Source organism: Gavialis gangeticus, unplaced genomic scaffold (genome assembly GCF_001723915.1).
Source record: "Gavialis gangeticus isolate Ggan-Ray unplaced genomic scaffold, GavGan_comp1, whole genome shotgun sequence".
In the NCBI taxonomy this organism is placed as follows: domain Eukaryota; kingdom Metazoa; phylum Chordata; order Crocodylia; family Gavialidae; genus Gavialis; species Gavialis gangeticus.
The window spans coordinates 135,597,140-135,604,641 of NW_017729022.1; positions in this window are offsets into that span (position 1 = coordinate 135,597,140).

A 7,502-nucleotide genomic window follows, 5' to 3' on the forward strand; every position below is an offset into this window, starting at 1 on the left:
TGAAGCACCCTTGTCCCCCAGTCAGCCCCATCAGCGTCTACATGTGTGTTGCTGCAGCGAAGTTAGTTTACTCCATCCTAATAACGCTGCATGTGTAGAAGGCAGTGTCTTACTGCAGAGCTAATTAGGCAGCTCTGCAATAAACGTCTTATGCAGATGCGCCTACAGATAAGTAGTTCCAGTTTACGAATGGTCTAGAACAAGCAGGTATTCACCTCTGTGGAAAGAGCAAGATACTGTGGGTCCCTTCTGGGGGAAGTGACAGCTCCAAGAAGGATTCTTTCACATTGTATTTCATGCTCTTTAACCATAAAATGTGTTTCCACAAGCATTCCAAGAGGTGCTGGGGACACCAACAGTTAAAACTGTCTACTACACCTTGTTATAAATATTTCAACATATTACCAAACTTTCACCATCTGGACTGAAATATTCCCAGCTTGTCTGCCTTGATTTGCAACAAAATGGTTCATCTGTTCCAAGAAATTAAGTTAGTATAAAATGAAGTTATTATATTCTTCTAAGCTTAACTCCCCTGTCCCCCTCCCAGACATTTATTTGCACCCATGAGAGTTTGACTTTGCCATTGAGGTTAGAGTATGACTATGATTTTCAGGAGTTTATACTATAAAGGATGAAATCTTGGGTCTATTTAAGCCAATGGGTGCTTAGCCATGAACTTCATGATCCAGGGTTTTACCTAGAGTCTCAATGACTGTATTGTTAACAGTATGTGTAACACTATTTGATGCAGTACATGGGGTAGATGGTGAATGAGGCTAGTGGCTGAAAGAAGAGAATGTCTTATGTTTTGAGCCACAGCTGTGGGACCCAGGAAAACTAGGTTCCATCATGGCAGGTATCAAGAACTTATCACTTGCAGCTGAGCAAAAACATCATTATATAAAGCCACAAGAGGAACACATTTTAAAGTTGCACAGGAAGTGTTAATTCTGGTACTTCCTAACTTCTCAGGGCTTGACCTTGCAACCTTGATATTCTCTTAACATATTTTGAGAGGTAATTTTATAACATGTAGACTAGAATTGCCCAGGACTTGGAGGCCTGTGGCTGAATCATCAGCTGGTGTTAATTGTCCAGCAGAGCTATGCCTATGCCAGCTGAGGTTGTATTAACCAGGTGGTAGTATAATCTGGATTGCTCTAGGGCAGCCTTCTCAGACATGAACTGTCCCTCAAAAAATGCTACCTCTTAGTTTTCACTCATTTTTTTTACTACAGAATAATTATAGACCCAACCATAGTTGCCAAGAACTCAGACCACAACAGGTCAGAATGTTTTTGACACTACGGATTACTATTTGGAATCTCTTCATTTAACTTATGAACCATGTTTACACAGATGACAGCGCTAACATTGCATGGCATCCTGCGGCACCCTTGAAAGGATTTCATTGTACGTGACAGTGCTACTGTGGGCCAGGAATCTCGAGATTTCTAGCATGATGTTGAGAAATTAATTTAGATCTGAAGTCCCACAAGTCTTTGCTTATCCAACTTATAGACACTAAGGACTTTTGTTTCTGAGCCATTGCTCACCTACTAGTTCAGGAAAACATTGCCCTAACTTCCATTTGCCTCAAGCTACCCATAAATAAAACGGGGAAAATTAAACTCATTCCAGGGGTGTTGTGAGGAGTAATGTGTTTAGTGATGGTAAAGTATATGAGTATTCTCCAATGAGTTGTGCCATAAAAGAAAAAGGATTCTTTTATTGAAAACTTCAGGTTATGTCCTCAAAAAAAAATTTTTTTTTGATCTAAGTGTGCCACAGATTGAGTTATTTTCTACTAAGACTGCTGAATTGTAGCTCACCCATTTATATGGAGCACTTGGGTAGTGCAGCCATCTTGGATAGAAGGAATGATAATGAGCTGTTATGCATCATCACCCTCTAGGACCACCTTTCTAGGAAAGCATGAAACCAATTTAGAGCAGTCCCATGAATACCTACCAGGTCATATAAATGCTTTATCAGCACCTCCTAGTCAGCTGTATCAAAGGACACTGATAAATCCAAAAAGATCAGCAGGGCACAATTGCCTGGAATCACCAAGTGATCATCAACCAAAGCCACAAACAGTCCCTATGCCATCTCCAGGAGGAAAGCCAGAACAACAAGGGTATGGGAAAGCAGTGGCATCCAGATTCCTTGGAGCTGTTGGGTGACCACCTGTTCTCAATGACCTCCTCCAAAAGGGGAGTTTTGAGGTGGGGTGATAGCTGGGTGAAAAGTCAGCATCAAGCAATGGTTTCTTGACTAGGTGCTGGACAATTACAGACTTAAGAATGTCTGGCACCTTCCCTGCCTAAAGGGAGGCATTAACAACCCTGCCAGCAATGGCTCCAAGCGTCTTCCACTGTTTTATTTTTTAACAAGCCAGGATGGTCACAAGTCCAGTTTACAGCTGGCGGCCTGCATTCCCTTGAGCACATCCTCTGCATCAGTGGGGGACAGCAATTGAAACCAATCTACTGTAAAGACAGAGCCTTCCCAACCCCAGACTCAGATACCCTCCTGTGCTGTAGAGTCAACATGCCATACTGGATAGATGTGATTTTTTTTGTTTGTTTGGTTTTTTTATGGTTTTTTTTCTTACAAAATAAGGGGCAAATTCATTACCATAGAAAACTACTTGGTTTCTCAGTCAAGAAAGCCTAGATTAACCAAACTATTCACCACTTGGAACAGTTCTGCTGGGTGGCACTTTACAAATGCAATGGCAGTGGGAATGAAAAGCTTCTTTCTGTTAGGGTAATGGATCCAGGTCTTTTAGTTCAGTGCATTTATATAGCACTTTCCTCTGAGCTAACAAAGTGCTTAGACTTTATAAATGGACAAACTGAGGCACAGAGGGGAGCTGCATTGAATTCACAGCCTGAAAGCAAGTCAGTGGTAGATAAAATCCCAGGCATTCCATGCTCCCTGTCTAATCAATTCACTCCATGTGTGGTCTTTCCTAAGCTCAGTGCCAAAAACAGCTGAATACCTGAGGAGGACATCAGTGGGGAAGTATCGGTGAAGCTGCCCCAGCCAGTTGGGTTGACTTTGGAATTCCGAGGATGTAAATAGGAAGTGGTGTCATCGTTGTACTTGGGACACAGTGACTTATCTTCATGATGCGACTGATCCCTCACTTAAAGTTAGGTGTGGCGTTCCAGATCCTTAACAAGGCCTTGGTTTCCTCAGTGTTATGAAAATCTTTTAAGTCCACTCTAATTGTCTTCCAGTGCCACACTTTTTGGAATCAGTCTTTTGAAGATGGACCTTCCATACTATACGAGACGTCAGGCCACAGAGGGGAAGCTGGAAGGTAAAAGTCTATAAAAGAACAAAGAAGGCAGGTGCACACATCTGGATGACTGTTCCAATGCTCTGAGAGCCGCTCTAATTAAAGCACCCCCCACCTCAGAGCATGTGTATAGACTCCCAGAAAGCCTGTCTCCAAAGGAACTGTACTTTCCCTGGCTTTAAGACTGCACTAGCCATTTTATTGCATGTGTGCAGTTGCACACACATTTATAATAAAGACAGTAAGCCCGATCTTCAGTCTACAAAATCAGTTTGTGCTTTGGAATACTGTAGAGTAGAGAGCCTATGGGGGGCATCTGAGATGAGCTCTGTCAAGAGCCAAGCCACAGAGCAATGTGCTGTCATTATCCATGACTCTGAGAGCTGTCATTACAATACCATTCCAGCCAGCATAAGCTAGAGCAGTTGTGTGATACCAGGCATGTGTGTGTATATATGTATATTATTTACACATGTTTGGTATTTTAAGAGCCTTCAACAATTATTTAAGAGCCTTCTGAAACCCAGTAACACATTTTAGTTCTTGGAGCCTGAGGGTTATGTTTTTGTTCTGAAAATCTAAAATTTATAGTGGACTTAACTTCTAATACATGGCTGCCTCTGATCTCAGGGGATGAGACTTGATGACCTGGGTGGTCCCCTCCAGACCTATCTATTGTAGCCCTAGTTCTGGTTGGAGAGGTTGATTCACTTTCGCTAGGGCTGGATCATTGATCTAGGCCAGGGGGTTTCAACCATGGGTACGCATACGCTTGGGGGTACTTGGGATGGCTTCAGGGGGTACTCGGCAGTGGGTGCCACCACTCGCACTTCTGCCACACCGCTGGCACTTCCATCACTGGTACTTCCATTGGCACGCTGCTGGCACTTTTGCCACCACCATGCTGCTGGTACACTTGCCGCTTGGCCATGGGGGACCCCCCTCCAGTAGTCGATCAGCCCCCCTCCCCTCTCATTGATTGGCTGCTGGGGGACTCCCCCATTGGTCACCAATCTGTTGCTGGGGGACCCTTTTCCCCTTCCTTGCCCCCCATTCGTCTGGCCTAGGGGACTCCTGCCTTCTCACCAGCCACCGGGGGTACACGGTTTCAGAAAGGTTGAAAACCCCTGATCTAGGCTGTTATGTTTACCCCAATGTAATGCTGTCCCTGCCAGAAGTACAGCACAACTGATAACTTGGGGCAACAGAAACAAGGACCAGGGAGGCAATGGGGGTCACGGGTTCAAAACAAGGAAGCTGGAAGAGGGGGGCACCTCTTTCAGTCCTGTTTCCTTTGCTAACAATCTTTAGAACTCTCTCCAGACTTGTGGCATAAAAACAGATACTTGGGTGTGACAAAGTGCAATTGCTTTTATTGCCATTCACAAATAATGCAGTCTCCATAAATAACAAAAGCTTCTGTGTCTGAAGCAGTTAGTATATCCCTTCCCTTCTTTTTACCATTATGCATTTCATATACCAGTTTGTGTGTACATATTTGCATAATTCCTACCAAGCGGTTAGCTCTTCGTTTAGGCAAAATCTACTCTGGAATCTCTAGGGGAAAGGCTACAAGGTTACTTGGATGTGTTGCGCTGTTAAGGATTTATGTAACATCTCTCTACTAAGCAGTATTTAAAAATAAATAGGGTACGCATGGGCACTAAAGGGTGAGGCAACACAAACTCCAGCTTGTATTGTATGCAGCAGCCACTTCCTTGGCAGGATAACCTCTATTATGCATTAAGTTACAGTACTATTTGGAGTGAACTACAGTACATTTTGCTCTTCCAGTCTTGGGCCTCCCATGAGCTCACTGTCAACAAACAGCATGGAATTCTTTCTGTTTTTTCTCTGCATCTCATCCAGCTATCTCTAGTTGCCCTACAGCTATTATCTGACTGCAAGCTACAGTAATTAAGATTTGTACAGAATTTCCCGTACTGCACTCCATAGTGTACCCTTTATTTCTCTTATTTACTCTTGTTGTTTTCCTTATTCTCTCATCCCCCTCCTGGCTTGTCATAAATGATTGATTGTCCCCATTTACTGCAGAAAATAATAACTGTAATAAAAAATAGTTTTGCTGGAGGTTGTGAAAATAGCCTTGGATTTTAGGGGTTAACCCTGCTGGAGGATTGATTTACGTGGGGGGGCAGAGTTTGCAATCCAGGCCTTCTCTCGTCCGCTCTCACTTTTTCTGCCTGGGTTTTTGCTAGTTTTACATCCCACAGTACTCTTGTTGTTATTTCCCTGTGGATCCATGACCCACCGTGCTTTAGCTTGCAAAATATTGTGGAATTGGTTTCAAAGTAAGAAACAGTGGGAGATGGGGGCTGATGCTGCTGTGAAGAACTGTACTGTGCAGGTAGATTACGATTAGATGGGGAGGCTTACATTTCCAATATCGAAGGCAGTGATTTTCATCATTTTTGGACTCCAGGCACCCCTTGCTAGACTTGAGGTACCCCTCAAACAATGATGTTTGCATCCCTCTTAGCTTTCACTCCTTTTTTTGACTACAGAAAAATAATAGGACAACTCTTCTGTTGCAAATAACTCAGACTTCAGTGGGTCACAATGTTTTGTTTTGTTTGTTTTTTGACACTACAAATTCCTGTTTGAAATCTCTGGGTTTATCTTGTGAATCATGTTTTTACCCCTAACAGTGCCAGCATTGTGTGGCATCCCTGGGGCACCCTGGAAAGGATCTCAAGGCACCCGAGGGTACCACCACAGAATCCTAGTTGTGAATCACTGATCCAAAGTCATACTTGTGACTATGATCATTATTGTTCCCCCCATCTCAAAACGTTCTCCTCATTATCATCTTGAATTTGAGTATTCATATCATTTCCTTTAGCACAGGCATTATGAATCTATACCTTTAGATGACATTTGTTTTCATTTTGTCAGACTTAGATAAAGCATCTTGACTGCTTCTCTTCCTTTTTTGCCCATTGTTTTAAGCACCAGAGGCCTTTCCTTCTGTGTGGCTGGCTGTACCACGTGTTTTCAGCTGGGTGAACTCAAACCGGGGCCTGCTGTACCAGCAGTGTAGCTAAAACAGCAAAAATCAGTGAGCTCTGAGGCATGGTGTTTACATGGTTTGGGTGGCACAGAACATAAAGGAAATGTGGAACCCCCAAGCACCAGTGACTCATAAGCACCTGAGTGAGACTTGTCTCTCACACATAGGCAGGCATATATAGTAAACACACATGTTTGGCAGTGCCCAAATATTGATATAGAAAGCGATCGCTGTCTACAGAGCAAAGGGACCAGGGACTTGGGCCTTGTTGCCCTGCCTAGACACCATGCTGGACTCTCACCTCAAAAGCACACCCGCCTCATCCCTGCTTTTAGGGGCAGCTGCCTATGCCATAGGCAAGGCACACAGGCAGCAGGAGCCCTGCCTCCACACTTGTCATGTGTGGGTTAGGGGTGTGGGAAGAAACCCTGCCTGCCCTGTAGTGCTTAGAGCCTGCCCTGGCATAGTTTCTGCTATGGCCCTTCCCTCTGTGTTTGTGTAATTGTGTCTGTGTGTGTCTCTCTCCCTCTGTGTCTGTGTGAATGTGTTTTTGTGGCTCTCTCTGTCTTTGTGTGATTGTGTACGTACGTGCCTGTGTCTCTCTTGGTGTGACTCTTGTGTGCATGCGCCTGTCTCTGTGTGTGCATGTCTGCGCGTCTCTGTCTTTGTGTGAGACCATCTCTCTCTTTTGGTATGTGTGTGTGCCTGTGCCTCTCTATGTGTGTCTCTCTCTTTCTGTGTGTGTAAGACTGTGTCTCCCTGTGTGTGTGTGTCCGTGTCTCTCTCTCAGTGTGACTTAGTGTGTATGTGCCTGTGCCTCTCAGCTGTGTGTGTCTCTCTCTGTGTGTGCGACTGAGCTGTGTCTCTGTGTGGTGTGTGAGACTGTCTGTGTGTCTCTCAGCTGTGTCCTCCTCTGTGTATGTGCCTGTGTCTCTGTGTGCGTGTGCCTCTTTCTCTCTGTGTGAGACTGTGTGAGACTGTGTGGGTGCGTGGCTCTCCGCTGTCTCTCTGTGGTGTGTGAGACTGTGTGCGGGTCTGTCGGCAGGCGCGGGGAGGGGAGGCCGGGCGGCAGGTCTGGGCTCAGGCGGGAGCGGGAGGCGAGGCGAGGCGCGGAGCTCCGCCCGGCAGCCCTCGCCGAGGGGCGGGGGGCGCTGCCCT